The sequence below is a fragment of the Rhinolophus sinicus genome, chromosome 3 (genome assembly GCF_057876585.1).
Source record: "Rhinolophus sinicus isolate RSI-liver-muscle chromosome 3, RSI-T2T, whole genome shotgun sequence".
Lineage (NCBI taxonomy): Eukaryota > Metazoa > Chordata > Mammalia > Chiroptera > Rhinolophidae > Rhinolophus > Rhinolophus sinicus.
This window is the reverse complement of record NC_142503.1, coordinates 45,356,315-45,377,769: the sequence shown is the minus strand read 5'-3', so window position 1 is coordinate 45,377,769 and position 21,455 is coordinate 45,356,315.

Below are 21,455 nucleotides of genomic sequence, written 5' to 3'. Positions count from 1 at the left end.
TCCTCTCTCTGCCCCTATTTTGGTTTCCCCTTTGTTCCCTACACACTGTGCAGCAAGCTCTGGACCACCATTAATTTGAAACTTCTTCTAGATTCTTATGTTGTGAGGGATGGGACTTTTATTACTCTCTCTATGCCCCACATGTCTGCTTTGCACAAAGTTAGTGCTCAATGCGTGTTGGTTGAACTTAGTTGAGAGGAGAGAGAAATTTGCATTTTTCACAAGTAGAATCCTCCTAGAGCCAGCTGAGATTCATCCCAGAGCCTGAACCCCAACCCAGACAGGAAAGACCATTGCTAGAGAGCAAAGAGGCTATAGTCGTTGGGTTTTTCTTACAACATTAATATGTGTGTTAAATCCAAATAATACTAATAAATAAAAAAGTCTGTTATATATAATGAATTCTTAGAATAATTTGGGGGGGTAGGAGGTGGAGAGACTGCTTATTAACCATTTTTTACTCATGCTCAATAAAGATTTCTTGAATAAATACATAGAAATTAGGAGCCAGAGCAAGTGCAAGCATGTGCTCAGAATCCCTTATCTCCCTCAACCCAAATCCAGCCTCCTCCAAGAAATAGGGCCTTCCCCCACACTAGCATTTTCATTTTTCAGAATTTCTAAAGCCACAAGTTTTTGCTTGATTATACCTTCATTTATTTAACAAATATTTATAGAGCACTGTGCTCCAGGCACCGTTCCAAATACTCCATATATATTAACTCATTTAATCTTCATAGCAATCCCACGAGCTATGTGTTATTACTATTATCATTAATCTTCAGCACACTGATAAGGAAACAGAAACAAAAAAAGAGCTCAATAACTTGGCCAAGGTCACACAGTTAGCAGGTACCAGAGTCCGGATTGAAACGCAGGGCATTAAGCCCCAGTTTTCACCCACTATTCTAGACTGCCTCCACCTTAGCCGTGGATTGCTCTTGGTTTCTTTGTGTCAAGCTGGATTCTCCAATTGTACTGCGAGCATCCTGATGGGTGGGTGGGACCACTACTATACTGCTTTTATTACATCCTCCCACCATGTTCATTCAATAAATATTTATTAAGCACCACTTCTGTGTCTGGAATGATGTAGGTTCTAGAAATACAGCAATAAACCAGACTCAGGATCCCCGCCTCATAGAGCTTACATTCTAGTGAGAGGAAACATACAATAAAACATACAATGCCTGGGTAAACAAGCCAACTAACCAATTGAGAGGACAATTAGAGATCACCGTAAGTGTGATGAAGGGAATAAAAGAGAGCAATGGGGTGAGGAGGACTTGAGGCAGAAGAGCCTCGTTAGATTCTGTGGTTCTCAGATGGGCCCTTAGAGGAGGTAACATCTGCACTCCGTCCTGAGGAGAAACAGCCAGTACTGTGAGGGTTTGAGGGAAAAGAACTCCAGTCAGAGGGTTGGCAGGTGCTGAGGCAGAAATGGGCTTGTTCCTGAGGCAAAAATGGGCCTGGCAAATTCAGAAAGAGAAAGGTGCGCGGAGAGTAATAGCCAAGGGGGCGAGGGGAGGGAAGCAGAATTCAGATCATCCAGGTCTCAGAATTTGGATTCTTTGTGCCATGTTGTGAGAAGTCATGGAACATGGCCCAGTGCTGAGTCCGAGATCACCAAACAATTCCCACACTTCTACACCTGTATGCTCTCAGCACACTGACCTACCTGGAACCACTGAGCACTGCCTCCAGGGTGCCCAGTTATTTCCCCCTCCCGTTGCCCTCCCCCAGCCAGACGTGGAGTCAGATTTCCTGGGTTTTAATCCCTGCTCTCCTATTCACTCGTTGAATAACTTTGGGCAAATTATTGAACATAAGCTTCAGTTTTCTGGCCTGAAAAATGGAATAGTAAAGTACATATCCCAGAAGATGACTGTGAGGATTAAGTGAAAGGATGAGTGTCACGTGCTAGGCACAGAGCTGGGAGGCAGGAAGCAAGCAGCAAGGCAGTTTTTATGTTGGGATGGTTAGTTTTATTAATTAATCTTGGTAGGAAATCAGCCCTGAAGTGTAAACAGTGCCTGTTAGAAAGTGTTGGAATCTCTAGTATCAGTTCTATTGGTTTCTGCTTTACAGCAGCAGATCAGTAAAAAGGGTCTGAAAAGAAAAAAACAGCGTAATCCAAAACATTACTATTTCCCGAATAACGTGATCTCGACTATTTTTTTTTCATGCAAAATACTGGAAAGTTCTAACTTCATTCATTTAAAATCCCTCTCCAAGCATGATTCTGTTTTATGTTAGCGTTTGTACCAAGACAACAGCAGACACAGAGTGACCTTCTCATAGAAAATCACTAACTGAAAATATGGGGCACCATGACAAGAAACTCAGTTTTAACCTGATTAAAAGAGAAGAGCATTTAACCTGAGGAATGCAAGGCCAGGATTTCTGTTCAGATTTCCTGAGAAATAGAGTTTCATCAAAAAACAACTACTCTAAGCATTTGGTTTTCTTTAGTGTTCCAAGGAACCATTAAGAACCAAGACGTAAAAAAAAAAAAAAAAAAAAAAAAAAAAAAAAGAACCAAGCCCTGGCGCCATCTCCTGGCAGTCTCCAAAACAGACGCTAAATATGAGGGACCCCCACCTTCCTTGACAGAAAGAAATTAAGTTCAGGGGGGAAAAAAACAAACTGGTAATTTTATAGTAACTTCTGTGTTTTCAACCTCCTGTTAAATATTTGAATCGAGAAGAGCAGATGGTAACAGTCTCAGCCACTTACAGTCCCCACAAAGGACAGTGCCTGCTATGCCACTACTTCCTTTGTTCCTATAAGAGCTTGTCAGCCAACAGCGGTACCTACAGATCAGAGGCAGCATATTTATTTTCAATGGGCCAGCGCTTGGCGCCACTCCTGCCAGTGCACCCAGTCTTACTAGAGGATAGTCTTTTGCCCAAATTGACATCCTCGAATATTCCACTTGCTGGAGATACTTTACACAAATAAATCATGCATGGAATCTGCCTTCAAAGAGTTGGGCTCCCAGTTCACTACTGAACCGCAAAGCTAAGTTCACCTCAGTACCCAGAATCTCACGCTAGCAATCAATTTGGGGTCTGCTCTTCCTGGGGACAAAAAAGATGGCCACCCTTGTTATCACAGCCACTTTCACTTTCCAAGGCTCTGATGAAAGCAGGTGGCTTCCTGGCCTGGGTAGTTTCGGCAGTTTATACTCACCTTAAAGCCAGGCAACTTGTCATCAGCAGGCATAGAGCCTGAAATGGCTAAGACAAATACATCCGCAGGGTTGCTGACCGAGGAGTGAAGCAATATCCCAAAGAATTCTGCTCATTACTCCGGGGTGTAAGCAGCATAGTTTGGAACACAAAAAAGTCACTGGCTGGGCTGGTTCCTTCCTTCTCTATTCAAGGATATATATATTTACTTATTTAAAATGCATTGAGCCCCTTCTGCTTGCCAGATAATGTGATAAGCACTTTATAAAGCTCCTCACTTAATCTCAACAACAACCCATGCAATTGGTAACATTTTTATTTCCACTTAACAGATAATGAAAATAGGCTTAGAAAGAGCTTAAATATAACTTGTCTAAGATCTTAGAGCAAGTAAATAGCAGAGGCAGGATTCAAACTCATACATCCTGATTCCTTTTAACCCATCTCATAAAGTATCTTACAGAGACAAAGGACTTGTGTTTTTCATAGGCACTGCTGAAAATACAGTCACTCCTGATATTTGCAGGATGAATGGAATAATTCTCCATAGATTAAAGAAGGCGCTCTCCAAAGCCCCGGGAATGCGTGTGGTGGGAGAGAAGGAAGTGCATTCGCATCAGGCACCACCTAGTCTTACTTCTTCTTGAACAGCACACACCCAGTATAAATTCTTCCCCTTACTCTTCACACACTGGACGCAGTTACTGAATTGTAGTCTTCATCCCCAGCCAGTTTTCTAGGACCCCGACAGTAATTTTCCCACACCGTCCATGCCTAACGAGTAATGGTTATTTGCAAAAGCACAAATACAAATGCTATTACACAAATACAAATGCTATTAACTGATAATAAAACTAGCCAGCTGTTTCTAAAACCCAGAGCTGGCAACAGCTCTGTGGCCTTTGGGGATCCTTGGTTTGCCAGATCCTGCTAAAGCAAATATTTCTTTTTGACATTAACATGCCAAGGGAGGCAACCTTGTCTTTTGCTCTTTCAAAATGTATAGAATGATTAGGTCTGGTTGGGTCAGGAGTAGGGGGGCAGTCTTTTAAGAATCATCGAAAGCTTTCAGGATTTCTGATTCCAGAAACCACCCACCGGTCTCAATATATAGAATTCATATTTTTTCCAGATAACATTGGTTTTTTTAATTAAAAAAAAGGTTCGTTAAAGAAAAAAATATTTTTTAAATAATAAAAAGCATTCATTAACCATCTGTTATGTTCCCGACACTGTGCCAGGCATTGTGGATACCAAAGAAAGGTCCCCATACCTGCCCTTAATAACTAGTTACAGAGGCATGACTCCCACATGAAGAAATTCAAGAATAAGAAAAAGCAGGACACAGACCGGTGTGAAATGGGAAGGTACAGATAGCAGGGACTGTCATGTTCAGAAATCGAAATGGTCAGCCTGGTGGGAGCAGTCACAAGGGAAGCCCACCAGTTCAGCTACTCACTAACCTCGTGCACCTCACCAGTCCTCAGTTATCAGATCTGTAAAATGGCAGAGCTCAGCCATTCATACAACACATTTGTTTTGAGCACCAACCATGAACCAGGTACTATTTGTGGTTCTGGTGATATACAGTGTTGAACAAGATAATGGCCCTGCCCTGACGGATGTTTTGGTCTGGTGGCGGAAAAGGGAAGGCAGAGAATAAATAGATGGATTGAAAAATACGTTACATGGCAGGTCGTGACAAGGGCTATGAAGAAAAATAAAGAGGTTAGCAAGTGGCAGGAGGTTGTGTCCAGAGGGTGAATGGGGGACCTCACTGATCAAATAACACCGGAGCACAGATGTGGATGATGTAAGAGAGGGACCCAAACCAACGTCTATGGGAAGAGCATTCCTGGAAGGAGAAACAGCAAGATAAGGCCCTGAGATGGGAATGACTTGAAAGGGTTGAGGAACAGCAGGGACGGCAGTGTGGCTGGATTCCCGTGAGTGTTAGGGAAGTGGTGGAAAATAAGGAGCAGCCAGGAGCCAGACCATGCAGAGCTTAGTAGGCCAAGGTCCAGAGTTCTTTGGGCAGCCCTGGAACGCTCAAGAATGTGTGACCAAGTATCCAAACCATCTCTGATTCTAAGGGGTGGGACTTGAACAGGGTAGTCCTGAATGGATAAGATCTAGAATGGAGGAGTCCAAATGCTAAGTATTCAAATTTAAGATGATATAGGCCCCTTTGCATTTGGGGAGTAATTAGGAAAGTGACCAAACTACGGGGAAAAATATCAGGGGTAGAAATGTGGAGACCAAGGAGAATCTCAAGCATTTCATGAGCAAATTGGAAAATATATGGTGCCTTTGACCCTCTTTAGGCAGCCAGTGCCCTGATGTCATCCTTCTTCTGTCCCAAGACTCCCAATGAGGTGCCCTATTAGGGCCATGTGAGGTCTCAGCCTCCTAAACACCAGTGCCATTCAAAACTCACTAGTCCCGTGTTTCATAGCCACTGTTATCCATGCTATAGATAACAGGTAGATGCTAATGTTGAATAAAGCCATTAGTTGCAGCCTATACAACCAATCCATTGGTTGGTGCATCTCAAATTTCCTACTTTCTAGTTATTATTTCTCCTAAGGCAGAAGAAAGAAAATACATGGCCCCAGATTGTCTGGAAGTTGCCAGGTGAAACAGTCCATTGCAAGCAGGAAACTAAATTGATGATTCGTGTTTTGTCTTAACATTCATGTGACTGCTACATTCTATTCAAGATCTACTTGGAAGAACTTAACAGCAATGTTTTACATTATTCAAGGAGCAAGTGTGACCCTTGAAGAAGACATGCCACATTTATCCTGTGTGTTCCCACACACCTGGCACACTACACCATACTGCTAGGGCTGGACAAACTCAACCTGGAAAGCATGAAGTTTATAATGAAACTTAACCCCATTGAAACACTCTTCTTCCTAAAAGGACCCCAAGTATTGCTAATATTTGGGACTTCAAGAATCGTAACTCTCTGTGAGGGGTTATATATGAGGCAGAGAGCTCCTAAAGCAGATCTGGGTATCTTCTTAAATAAAGTCCTTAATACCAGGCCTGGTTCCACAATTACTTATCTTATGAATGCACAAGCCACTTCGAATGTGTGTAGCATCACTATAATAATACAAGTTGGAAACATTCTGCCTCTTAACCATCTCTGAAGATCAGCAGGCAACATGGGAAGAGCATGTCCATTATGACAGCTCCATAGCTATTACACAGTCTGAGTAAATCCCTTCAGTGTCACATGCTCTTAGGAAGCGATGCTGTTGCAATAAATAAGAAAGCATTCTCAAAGAAACTGACACTTCTGTTACCTAAATGGTAGTTTACAGCATCTGAGGGGCTATGTTTCTCATACTGTGTTTACTTAATATGTGGCAATATCTTGGATCATACTATAGTGGGTTTGAGATAAAACGATTACTTGTATATACACGGTTGCCCACACAGATGGGAGAATGTTTATTTGAGAGAGGAAAAAGAAAAGGAATAAAAACCTCCGTAATACATGCATCAATACTACTACAATTACACAATGCTGTATTAACAATATGTTGAGGGACTTACACTAAATCACCGTCCTTCCTTCCAATTCAGAACCCATATAATTACAGCTTCCTGGCGACCAGGAAAGGAAAGGATGCCATATTGAATGTTGCCTGTGCAGGGAGGTTGTGTAGGCTGCTACTGCCACACAGTGAGGGCTGCTGAAATGGCAACTGCAGGAAACCACCTACTTCAGCCAAAGGGAAAATAGAAACTACAGAGGGTACAAAAAACTGTATACACATTTCAAGTAAGGAAAAAACTATATTAAAATCATAATACTCAATACCATGTTTCCCCAAAAAAAAGACCTACCTGGACAATCAGCTCTAATGCGTCTTTTGGAGCAAAAATTAATATAAGACCCAGTATTATATCATATCATATCATATCATATCATATCATATCATATCATATCATATCATATCATATCATATGATATTAAGACCCAGTCCTATTTTACAGTAAAATAAGACCAGGTCTTATATTAATTTTTGCTCTAAAGGACTCCTTAGAGCTGATTGTCCAGCTAGGTCTTATTTTCAGGGAAACATGGTATATACCGATAACAAAAGATGAATGTGTATACATTTTTTCGGCACCTCTGGTATTTACTTTTATGCAATTTCTTTTTTCAATACTCTCACATTTATAGCAATTATAATAAGTAACAAAAAGTATTCTTTATATAAAGAATACTGCGTCATACAGCACAAAATGCATTAAAGATAAAGTAAACATACAAACATATCATTTTATTCTGTTATTTTACCTTATTCTCTAAATATCTTATCTATGTTGTATTTATAGCATAGAGTACTTTTTACTTTTTTAATTTTAGGTCTGACATATGGTTTTTATGCCAAATTAAAAAAATGAATAGCCCAAATCCAAATAATATCTCAAATCTTAAAGCATTTTTGCTTTTGGGTACAAAAAATATCTCATTATGTGATGACAGTTTGTTCTCCCTTTTTGATTACGCTAGGCATCAATTTTAGATAGAGTCTACCTATCTAAAAATTTTAAGAATTCTTATAAATTAAATGGAAGTCTTTGTTTAACACATAAATTACTTTTTTTAACTGGATATTAAAAGAATATTCTAATGATGCACTTCAGAAATTGATAGAGGCAGATTCAGGATTGGGTTAGCTGGGGCGCTTTCCAGGAAACCAGTTAACATGGAGCTTTGAAACATGAAGGAAACTGTAACAAAATAAGAAAAACTGAATCTATTAAATCTATTTTAGGTAGAATACTGTATCTAATCTGAAGGAATACTTTGGATAAACCTTTTGGATTTGGGAGGAGAACCCCCAAATAGAATAATAAAGCTGCCTTTAAGAAGATAGTTTATCAAATATATGGTGATAGAAGGAGAACTGACTCTGGGTGCTGAACACACAATGGGATTTATAGATGATGTAATACAGAATTGTACACTTGAAGTCTATGTAATTTTACTAACAATTTTCACCCCAATAAATTTAATAAAAAAGAAAAGAAAACTTTGAGTCACAAATGAAACAAACAAAAAAAGAAGACAGTTTATAGTACCTAGTAAATTGGGAATAGAAGGTCACTTTTTTAATTCGATAAAGGGCTAATTTTTTACCCACTATCTTTAGCAATTATCATATTAAATGGTGAGATATTAGGAGCAATGCAGAAATGTTTGTAATAGTGATGGAAAATATCCATCAACCAGAGAATGGATCATTAAATTGTGTTAATTAGCAATGGAAAAGTAAATAGCAGTTAAAATTAATTAGCCATTTGGATCTAGATGGATAGTGCTTGAAAATGCAACATTTAGTGAAAAAAGTCTGTTTTAGCATGTTAAGTGCAGCATGCTATCATTCATGTAAATTAAAAAAAAGACACATAGCATCATTACATTTTGTTCATAGATTCATAAACATATAAACATATGGACTAGATTCACAAATGAATTCACCCCTTTGGGGTGAGGGGGGAATATTCGGGCCTTCACTTTTATGTGTAACATTTTATTCCATTTGAAAAGAGAGAGCGAGAAGAAGAAGCTAGGAAGCATATATGACCAAATATTAAATATTGTTTTACTTGGCATGGTGGTTACACAAGTGTTTTTCATACTATCCTTCCTTTATTCCATTGAAAAGCAAAGGCAGTCGATCTAGTTCATCACAAGATCTTTGTTATACTGAGTTTAATGTGAAAGTTAAGGCCAGAAGTAAACAAACAAGGGGTCCCACGTGTCCTCTTTCTCCTGCAGAGTGCTCAGCCTTTCCTCTAAATAAAATCAAATCAAACATTTACCGAGAATACTGATGTGAAGATATGTCAAATCATTATTCTGCCCAGAGTGCCCTCATGTCTCCTCCAGCCCTTCTACTGAAACATTCAGTCTCAAAACTTAAGGCGGACATAACCATCAGCTGTTTTGGTCCCGAGCAGCCCTGCTGGTATCCTGAAACTCCTAAGTCAACCACTGAAAAAATTCTAATAACAAATTTTCAGAGATAAAATAGAGAATAAAATAGAAGGGCAAATGTTTTCAACTAACATATGTACACACATGTATATTCACATATAATCATCCTATATAAGTAAAAAACAAAAAAGGGATTTGGGGGCAAAAAAGCTTGTCACTGTATCTTCCTTAGGCATATAACCATTGTCTGAAATTCATTAAATTCCTAAATTCCCACTCTGACCTCAACGACTGGTCATAGGGAGGAAAAAAAAAAAAATCATTGAAAATCTTAAAAGCAGCAAGGGAATGGAGAAAGATAGGCTCCCCATCACCTGTTATCTTTATTTGAATTATCACTGTGTGTTTTAGCAAATAGGAAAATTCCTAATTTGTGCTCTTGTTCTAACTCAATAGGATGCAACGAAAACAGTTTTATAGACTCCAGTAACTCCCAAACACAGCAGATTTATTCAGAACAGGAATTTGGCAGACACGGATAGAGGAAATTTTAATTTAATTCATACCATAAATTACAAAAAAAAAAAAATGTGTCCATGCATTAGCAGCTCCTTGGAAGGACTATTTCTTTGAAAATAAAAAGGAAATGTGATTTGGGAGAAATGTACTTTAGATTATTATTTCTCTGTGTTAGGAAGCTAAAGCTGGCCCCCAAAATAAATTTTGCAGTCTAGACTGCAATCTAGAGAGAAATGAGACTGTAAGCTACACGTTCCTCTTGCTTTCACAGTAGCATCACTCACAGTTGTGCTGACAATTATCCCAAATTATAAGGCATAAAAACTGGCATTGCCTCACATGTTATTAGTCTATTTGCAGATGGCACCACAATTTACAACCCAGTCCTATTTCAAGAAACACTGACTCCGCAAATACTCTGTGAGCAAGAATGAAGCACTTACAAATCACAGCAGTGCCATATTCTGTCTAAGCTTTACAAGATTTACATTAAAACTGTTCTTGAAAGTCATACGAAATAACTCTATCCTCTTCAAGTCATTGAAAATCTTTGGGAATCAAAAGTGGATATAAACCAATAAATACCTTTGTTGCTCTCTAATTTAATCACAAACAATTACACAATCATTTCACAGAGTGGGAATTTTAAAGGACCTAATGTGTTAAACAACTGACAAAACATAATCAGCAAAACTTTAGTTAATTAAGATTACTTTAGCATAAAGTAAAAAAAATATTGACTATGGAGCTGCCAAATCCAAAAGTAAGCCATCTTACTGACAACATGGAAGAGGTTACTGGCAGATTAGGAGATTCATCTCAGATGAAGAAAGACCGAGGATTCCAATTCTCTGGTCTTTTTTCTGACATTTACACATATGAGCTCCCCTAAGTCTACAGGTTTAACATGAAAGCCAAAATAACCAGTCAATTCCTTATATTTATATTTACTGTTTGGACAGATGGAAATTCAGATCACCGTCACAAGCCCGTCATTTCTGATTTAACAAACAGTTACTGAGGACCTGCTGTTTGCACAATCTCCAGGGTAAGGAATACATCTGCATAAATCTTACCACAATTTCATCACCTCCTCCAGCAAGACTTTCCAGCTGTACTCTTTCATTTTGCCTGACTTGTGTTTAATTCAAGTTTGTTTCATTATTATTAAATAATACATGCTCATCACAAGAATCTTGGAAAATACAGAGAACTAGAATAAAGGTGGAAAGCCATCCATTAATCTCACCAGGTAGAAATAATTATTAAAATCTTTATGATTTCCACACAATATTTTCTTGAAAACTTTTATAATTTCAATCATGAAATATATCCAAGATTGTACACATTGACTTTATAAGTAATATACAATATCATAAAACAACCAGACCTAACAGAATGCTTTACCCAACAACAGCAAATATACACTCTTCTCAAGTGCACATGGAACATTTTCCCAAATAGACTGTGTGTTTAGTAATTTTATAAGATTGAAAATAGAAAGAATATGTTTTCCAACCACAATAGAATAAAATTAGAAATCAATGACAGAAGAAAATTTGGGGAATTCACAAATGTGGAAATTAAACAACGCACTCTTAAATAACCAATAGATAAAAGAATAAATTACCACAAAGAATATTTGAAAATACTTTATGATGAGTGACGTATTTTAAAACGCATACAAAAACTTTTGGGATGAAGCTACAGCAATGATTAGAGGGAAAAGTGAAGACAACCCACAGAATGGGAGAAAATACCTGCAAATCATGTATCGCTGCCAAGGGACTTCTACCTAGAATATATAGAGAACTCTTACAACTCATCAATAAAAAGACAAATACCCCAATTTTTTAATGGGCAAAAGATTTGAAAAGACATTTATTCAAAGAAGAAATACAAATAGTCAAAAGAACATCAAAAATACTCTATCATAAGCCACTAGGGAAAAGTAAATCAAAACCATTTGTTACACACCAAGATGGCTAAAATTAAACAAATTAAAAAAGCAGAAAACACCAAGTGATGGCAAGGGTGTAGAGAAATTAGAATCCTCATGAACTCTTTGTGATACTGTAAAATGGTACAGCTGCTTTGGAAAACAGGCAGTTTCTAAAACTGTTAGACATAGAGTTACCATATGACTAAGCAATTCTACCCTAGGCATATACCAAAAAGAATTGAAAACTATGTTCAGACCAAAACTTGCCCACAAATGTTCATAGCAGCATATTCAAAATAGAAAAAAGGGAAAACAATTCAAATGTCAATCAACTCGTGAACGGATAAACAAGTCGTATGTCCATACAATGGAATATTATTTGTCTATAAAAAAAAACCTAAATCTGACACATGCTACAACATGAATAAAGCTTGAAAAGAAACCTGACACTAAAGGTCACATATTGTATGATTGTTGATATCAAGTTCAAGAATAGGCAAATCCATAAAGATAGAAGTAGATTAGTGGTTTCCAGGGACTAAGGGGAGGGGAGAATAGAGAATGCCTGCTAATGGATAGGGAGTTTCTCTTTGGAGTAATGAAAATGGTCTGTAAATGGACAGAGATGATGGTTGCACAATTCCATATATAGTAAAAACCACCAAATTGCAGACATCTAAAAGATACATTTTATGGCATGTGAATTATTAAGTTGAGAACATTTAACATGTAGTAATTTTCAAGCACAGTTAACACTGCAACAATCATAGATCATAGACAGAAAATAATATGCAAAGGAGTTTGATATCATATCTGTCCCTGAATGAAGTATTCTTCTTTCCCAATTGAAAAATAATACTGAAGTCATTCAGGATGAGTTATCTTTATCATTTACTTTGTTAGGTTTTCCTTTCAAACTAAAAAGGCAATGCATACTTTTGTTGCCTTTTAATTACAAGCCAAAATAAAAAGTTCTAAAGGCATCAAAGAAAACCCAACAATATTCCCCTTCCCCATAACCCTCACTGCCAAGACCATCTCTCCCTGTAGACGATAAATGTTAACAACTTAATGTCCACATTCTTCTCTATGTTCATAGCAACGCCCCCAAATGAAAACATTCACACCAAAAAAAGTTTTTTTTCTGATTTTACAAAAAGAGGCTCATTCTACTTACATTTCTCTACAATTTGCCTTGTTGTGGCCTTTCCCATGGATCAATACATATAAATCTAACCCCTCCTTTTTGATAGCTACAGAATATTCCAGAAATATGGACATACCACAGTTTATTCAACTGCTTTCTATAGTCAGCATTCAAGTTGTTTCCTTTTTTTCCGACTCACTGTATATCTTTGTATGTATACTTACAAACCAATTCTTTTATTTCTATAGGATAAAATTGTTTGATCCAAGTTTAAAAGATGCAGAAAATCCTTACTTTGCTTGGCAATAAAAAAGGTTTTTATGAGGCATTAAACGTCCTGCTTGGTGGAAATGGGAAAATGTATTTACTTCTCAGCCCTGAGTCACAGCCCTATAAATAGATTAGGCTTTGTTTGCAAATACATTTTTTTTAAAAAAATACAAATTACAAGTGTTCACCAAACCAAGCCTCAGATTCTATCTGTATGAGGGGACAAAGGATGTGTCACAGCAGACACGTTTCCTGATACAGGAAAATGAGCAGCTGAGGAAGGAAGCAGCTTAGAGAAGCACTGCTGGACCAGGCTTCACTTTTTAACTGCAAAATTCCCCCAACACCAAAGAAATCAATGAGGTTCCTTGGTTCAGGGTTGGCTTGCAGTTAGGCTTAGGTTAGAGGTTAGAGCCACGGGTCCTTTCAGACCATGGGTCCCTTATTTAGCTCTCCACCTTGCTTCTTCTCTTGCTTGGTTGGCTGAAGCACTTTTTTCAAGAAGGGCATGTGAGTGGTGTAATCCTGCACCTTTACATATCTAATAATAGCTTCCTATTGTATCATATACAAAAGTCAACTCAACTTATTTTAAATGCTTGGGTCACAGCCTTTTCTTCCTCAAAATCCTGTAGGTAGTGCAGTTTTAAAAGCCTTCTAGATTATGGCGATCCTGAAGACAACCCGATTTGGGTTTCTTTGCTGGTGACTTGTATATGTGCACGTGTGTGGAATATAAATGTAGTAAACTGTAAATGCACTCTCTGTCGTCGGAATGGCCAACAGCCAAACTGTCTGATCTGATAAGTCTCAGCTTATCCAAAGTGATAGGACAAGGAAGGAACTCCACATGAACTATGCCTACAGCAATATGACCATTACAACAGTAACTGCCAGTCTTGAAGACCCCAAACAGTAAGGCCACAGCAAATTAGCCTGAGGTGATCAATTAGAGATTTGAGTTTATTCTTTAGCTTTATGTTATCCAATGCCATCAAAAGACATCTACTCCACTCACTGTTCCAGAATGCCTCATACCCTTTATTTTTTGGCATCTGCTATTCACTTTCTCAGAGCGCCACCCTCTGGTGTATCTAGGGAGATCATTATAGTTCTGTTGGAGTACACAGTGAGTTGTTGGGACCTGTCCTACGAAAGGGAATGTAACTGCCTTCTTTCTCATTCTGGCCAGTTACCCAGTCCCCCCAAATCTACATTTCTCTTAGGGTGTGTTTCCAACTGGAGCAAAAGTTGAATTTACAGAAAAGACATGAGAATTCAAAATCTAAAAGAAAGACCAACGGGCTTGAAAAGACAGAAACAGAGCCACTCCTAGAATTTCAGTTGGAGGAACTGACAATGGACATCATGCCATTGTAACGAGGGTAAATGAGCAGAAGCAACTATCTTCTGTCTTTTTGTTAACTCTGCTAAAGTTCCAATTCCAGAAAGAGACTGTTCTATTAGTCTCAGGTCACATTCCCACTTCTTGGCAGGAAAGGAAAAGTATCTGACAGTTCCATTGTACTGACTCAAGTCAGGAAAAGGCAATTCCCCAAAATAGTATCACAGTGCTTTTAGAAAGAAAAAAAAAAAAAAAAACAAAACAAAAAAAAAACCACTCAATTTGTCCCTCCAATTTATAGATAAACTGCTTTTTCTGAATGAATGTTTGTAGGATTTCTTTAAACTCACGTAATTCAAAATTTTTTCTTTGAATATATCTAGATGTGGGTCTCTTCCATTTTTGTCTGAAATGCAGTGAGCCCGGTCAGGCTGTGTACTTAGGTTTTGTTTCATCCTTTATTATTATCGCTTCTAGTTCCTTTGTTATGCTGTCTTCCCCAAAAACACAAGAGATTCATGTTAGACCTTTATTCTGGCTTTCATTTTCTGGTTCCTTCTGCTTTTTGTCTGCATCGTAGAAAAGCTCCTCAAATCTGTTCTCCACATAACTGATTCTGACTTGCATGCAGCCAGTCATGGTCCAATTATGTTGTGCTCTTGTTTCCCTTGAAAGTCTTTCATACCTCAGTTATCTTTTCTTTTCAGCTTGTTCTCCTTTCGTGGTGTTCTATCCTGTTGCACATTCAGTGTCTCACTGAAATCTATTATTGTAGATTCTAAACAATATCTTACAATTTTCTTCTGGATCCTTTAGGCTCTTCAGAGATAGGGAATTCCTATGAGGTTCCAGGATACTTCCCCTTATCCTTTGCTCTGCGGTATTTTAACTGGACCCATATTTTGTTTTGTTTTCATGTTTACTCATTCTCAAATGAAGCAAGATCTTTCCAGACTCATTGATAGCTAGCTAATAGGCATGCATTTGCCCACACCCCACTCTTTGTCTACATAGGTAAGAATCAAATAACCTACTTAAATCTATAACTAGGGGTGGCCAGATGGCTCAGTTGGTTAGAGCGTGAGCTCTGAACAACAGGGTTGCCGGTTCGATTCCCACATGGGCCAGTGAGCTGCGCCCTCCACAACTGGATTAAAGGACAACAACTTGGAGCTGATGGGCCCTGGAGAAACACATTGTTCCCCAATATTCCCCAATAAAAAATTTTTTAAAAAAAATCTATAACTAAAGGAGAGATCAATGTGTCCAGTTCAAAGCTTACTTCCCAGGCAGTCATCTTGAGCAAAAACTGGATGGTGAGGTCACATCTTTCCCTACCCTCACAGTTGTTCTCTGACTAACCAAGAAGGAGACAAGCTTGCAGCCCCTAGGTCGATCACCATTAAATTAGTATGCGTTAGCCCAGTGAAGTTTTCAAACTGGGTATACTCTTCTTGTGCTACCTGTATTCTATCAGGCATCTTTTTCTAAAACTGAACTGTTGCATCTACATTAAAAGTATCTTCAAGCAGATGTCATCCCCCTCCTCCTAACTCCCTCACTTCCTTGATGATCTCCAACAGTATTCTAAGGAATTTTTAGCAACCAGAGTGTAGCAGACACTGTGATGCTCCAACCAGAACTCCTCGGATCTCTTTTACAATTTCAGCGCACGCTCCCAGCTTCTGTATGTTTTTGCTTCCAACAGCCCATGTCTGTGACTCTTTTAGGGACTGCCATTTTTAGGCTATAAAAGCCACTTTGCTTCAATAGGCAGAGACCTGGAAACACTTGAGAATTTACATCTCCCCAAGTGACCCTTAGTCAACGACTAACTTGTATCAAATTATGAAAAACCAAGCTCCCTGGACAAATCCTAAAGGTAACTTATGCTTCAGAGTCACCCTAATAAATCAGGCTGAAGCTACCCTCCGTAAGACCTTACCTGACGTAGCCTGCTTTCCTTCTCTGTCCTGCTTCTGCCACTCCTTTAGCAGTTTCTCTTGGGAACCTCAAAGATCTACATCTGGGAAACCTAACTTAAGACACATGATCACCACCCTCTCCGCCATCAGGATTTAATCTGATGTTGTGCAGATTCAAACGAGTCTTGGCCCTTTGGAGCCATCCAAGACCTGCAGAGTGTGCAACAATATTTTCAGCAACAGCACTTCTGCCGTAATTTGATCTGTACTTTCTCAAACCAACTCCTCGTCCTCTCTGAAGTTAGCAATAGAACAATAGGCTTTGATGTCGATGCTAACCCTAGGGCCACTGTTTAAGGAACCTTAGTAATTTTTTTCTTTTTCTTGGGAAACATGGGATTTAAAAATTGTGATTTCTATTTATTGTTCTTGAGTTCCCATTGCTCAGAAAAAGAATTATACAAAAATTCAATGAGAGACAAGATCATTTAATGTTTGTTAAATTCCAATGAGAACTCTCAGACCAGAAACTATGCTTGATGACTAATTTAATAAATGCATTTTTTTTAAATAAAGAAGGAAGAAACTGCACATTAAATGTGCTTCAAATGAAGTGGTAGAGTTACACTTGGATAGCCCCAAATGTCACCATGGCTCGTCATTTCTTCCCAGGAAAGAAATAAAAGACATCAAAGCTTCTCCTATTCTGAAGGAGTCACTTGGTTGTGTCCACCCAAGAAACAAATAAGCAAAACACAAGTAAACAAATGTACTGTGACATTAGAAAAAATTTATCCCAACATAAGGTAACCAAAAAAACAATGGGATAGCATCTGGGTGTTATTTACCATTGTCTAGTGTAGAGAAGAAAGTAGGAGAAAACCCTTTGGTGCAGTGGCGTGCTGAAGCCAGCTCAAGCCAACTTCCTGGAGCCAGTTGTACATGTCTCCTGCCACCTCCCAAGTAAGGAAAAGATATTAGCAGCTCTGCTCTTCTCCTTTTCCTCTGCTCTGCTACCATTCCACCCCCTAGCGTCTGTCAACCATTAATTTTGTTTTGTTTTTAATGGTCAATTATATCCAAAATTCATATGATTTTTGATCATTTGTTTATATTTAATGATGGGAGACTAGGTAACCACCAAATATTTTTCCTACTGCTCTGTATATAGGTCTGTTTTCCTGTTAGGTGTCTCCCACCAACAGGATATTCTATGTGTGTCAGTGGAGTTTGACAACTAGTCAACTTTCCTCTAGGGGAGACAGTTGGGGCACTAGACCTGGACATCTCCATAATGGCATCCACATCGCCATCATCCACATCACCATATTGGCATTTATATTATAAATACTTCAGTTGTAATAGTAATAAAACCATCACAATATACAAGGTATTATGATATCATACCAGAGATGCTTTCCCAATTTCCCATAAAATGTCCAACAAAAATAAAAGAATTATATTGGTAATAATACTGTAACTAATGATATGGAAAGACCATTCACAGGAGTCCAGTGCACCATCAATAGGAATGAATATAGAAATAACATGCTGGGTTTTAGCAGACCCACCGTCTCTCACAGAAAGCAGAAAGAGGCTCTGGCATGCTCCCACAGTCAGACATACAAAGACTCTATTGACCATGAAATAAATGGACATCCACTACTGCACACAAACTGTCTTTTGAACTGGTGGGTGCCACGTCTTTCCACCCCGCCGCCTTCAGCCATTCACACTATCACACCTATTGATCCATTGTAGCCCTTATCAAGATATCAATAAAGTTGTACTTGTACCTATGCTAAGCCAAGCCAGGTGACCAGCACCACGAGTCCCAATTATCAAAACATATTATATAACCCATAGTCATTCAGATAGTCCTGAAATACCTTCCCGTGTGTACAAAGAAGATGGAAAGTAACAACAGAAATCCAGTAGTCATGAGCATGGGACTCACTCTTTAAGAGTCTTCCATGAAGCAATTTTCTTTTCAGTCAGCGACAATAAATTACCTTAGACTGAGTGACTTATAAACAACGTTTATTTCTCACAGTTCAGAGTCTGAAAGTCAGAGATCAGCGTGCCAGCCCCCTTCCAGGTTGCAGACTGTTGACTTCTATTTGTATCCTCACATGGCAGAAGGGGCAAGACAGCTCTCTGGGGTCTCATTCATGGGGCCTCCGCCCTCATGACCTAGTCACTTCCCATCTCCTAATCCCATCACACTGGGATTAGAGTTTCAACATATGGATGTCAGTCCATTGCAGCAATCATGTATTACACACAAAAGAAATTAGAATACTAGAAGTAGAGAGAGCAAAGAAATTTCTAGTAACAAAAATCACCAGCTGAAACATCTATATGAAAAGCTAAACACCACTAAACCCACTTAGCTTTGGTGGATTCTGTTTCTCAGAACAGAGTTGTTGCCTCTAGAGAAGATAAGCCCCCAGACAGCTTGCAGTGTCCTCTTCCTGCTGCAGAGGGCAGTGGAGGACCAGTCTCTCAGTGCCCACTACAGGATTCTAAGAGAACAGTACTACTCAAACCATGCCATGGTTTAAAAGCCACCATCAATGTGACAACTCTTTCTACCACAGCAGGTTCGTGGTGAGGTCAAAGACTCCTGTGGCCCCAAAGACTGAGCCTGCTTCCCTGTTCTTCCTGTGTGAGTCAGCCTTTAAAGAGCGAGAGCTGGTGAAATAATCAAGCCCTGCCAAGCTCTGTAAATCTGGAAGTGGTGGCTACTATGAAGGCTCTTGGGAGTGGGGGTTGTGGAGATAAATCTGAAAGGAAGTTTTCCTGCTTCCTGTCTGTGGCATAACCTTCTTCACACTCGAGAGTGATACCTTTGTTCCTTTCTACACACATAAGATTTTAACCATAGTCTCTTTTCTTAGAATATCTCAAAGGGGTTCAGAGCATGCCACGCCAAAACATGCCACTCTGGTCTAAAGATTGTTTTGAGCTGAAGGCAATTGAGAAGAAGCAGACACAAGAAAAATTCCTGCCCCCCCACACACCAGGAAGGGCAGGACTATTCCTAATCACCAGAGACAACTCTAGACTCTTATCAACCCAGAGCTAGACCAGAGGAATTTACATAACAAACCTTATTAAAACAACCTTTATCTTCCATTAGTTTCCCCTATATATTTACCTTCCCATAATTTGCCTCCTCTAGAAGCTCACAGTGCCTTTCTTTGTCTCTTCACTTCTCTACATATTTATTGTTCTTTTGTTAAGATGCTCTAAAAGCCCAAGTTCTAACCCACCCTTTGAGTTACTCACTGACTTCTCCCATGTATACTCATACGCATGCATTAATAAACTTTTGATTGTTCTTCCCCTGTTAATCTGTCTTTTGGCAGTCTAATTTGCAGAGCCCCAGCCAGTAAACCTAAGATGTGCAGAGAAAACATATTTTTTCTTTCCTACATCCCGCTCCCATCCTTCATGTCCTTCATGCTAAACAGACTTTATCATTATTGTTGTCTCTCTAACTTCCCAGTCGAGAACTGATGGCCTTGCATCCAGGGCAGGCACGTGGCTCCTGAACAGCCCTGGATGCTGTGAGTAGGAGGGTGCTGGGGCAGCCTGGGGGCGGGGGGGGGGGGGGGGGGGGGGGGGACTGTATGGGGCTGTCTGTGCATGCGGAGTCCCACGTGGCATCCATAGAACTGCTGATTTCTCAATGTTAGATTTTTTTAAATCCATCTCTTTCATTGTATTTATTTGCTTTTTAAAAATAGGTAGTCACATTTAATAACACAAGGAAGCACGAATACATTCCCACAGTAAATATGTTAAACGTTACACATATTAACGCTTTCCCAGAGCCCTGAATCCCAGGCCCTCCCAGAGGGAACCACCATGGCAGTTGCCTTGAATCCTTCCAGCCAATATCTATGCATGGATAGTCACACAGGCATACTTATCAAAATACATAGTTTCATTTTGTTGTTGTTGTTAATCATTACTTTACAGAAATGACATCAAGCATTACCTACTAATCTGTGACTCTCCTTTTGTTCACTCAACAGTAGGTTTCAGACACTGTTCATGCAACCTGTAGATCTACCTCGTACTCTGCACCTGCTGTGTAACACTGTCACGTTTACTTAAGCACTCCTCTGTTGGTGGATATTTAGATTTTTTTATTTGTTTTTGTTATTGTACATAATGATTTAGTGAATAGCTATGTATGCGTAAATATTTTGCTACAATACAATCTAAGAAACAGAATTTCTGGGCAGAAGATATGTACATTTAAAAGTTTCGTATGGTTTTAGAACTCTCTCGGCCTGACCTTGGGAATAATGAACAAGGGGCAGCTGAAGTGAAGAATTCCTTCACTCTAAAAATTGGGATATGGCAGCAGGAAGCTACAGTTTTTCCGAATGTGTGAGGCTAAGCCACCTTTCAGTTGAATTGACCAGCGCTCTCTCTTTAGAACCGAGCCATTTGCTTAGAAAGAGACCATTGGTCTTGGACTTAATTGGCGATTTTCAGGATGATCCTGGCTGTGGATAGAGCCCAGATGCCTTGGGTGTGGACCCATTTGGAGCATGAGAACACGGCCACTGTCCTGATGCTGAGCAGCCAGCTTCTCCGCTGCCAGATCGGGGACATGCCGAGGACCTTACAGCTGTGCTGCCCCAGGTAACCATCATCAGCTGTACTAGTTTGATACTGACCTACAAACTACCCATAAAAGTGACAGGACAGTGGATGTGGGGACTATCTCCGGGAAAAGGATGCACAAGAATGGCTCATAAGATGAAAATTTTTAAACCCTAACCTTTGTTTAACAAAATAATCAATTTAAAATAATTGTAATAAAACTGACTTTGCTTGCTTTGAAGTGGCTTTTTCATTGTTTAGAACAGTGGTTAGTTTTTTTCAGTTATAGTAAATATTGCTAACGACAATTTCTAATTTTTTAACAACCAGTAATAATGTAAAATAGAGGTTGGCAAACTAAGATCCACAGGGCAAATCCAGCCCACTCCCTGTTTTTGTACAGCCGCTGAGCAAAGAATGGGTTTTATTTACATTTGTTAGTGCTTGCGGATAGAATCAAAAGAAAAATAATATATCATGACATGTGCAAACTATGACATCTAATTCATAACGTCCATAAATAAAGTT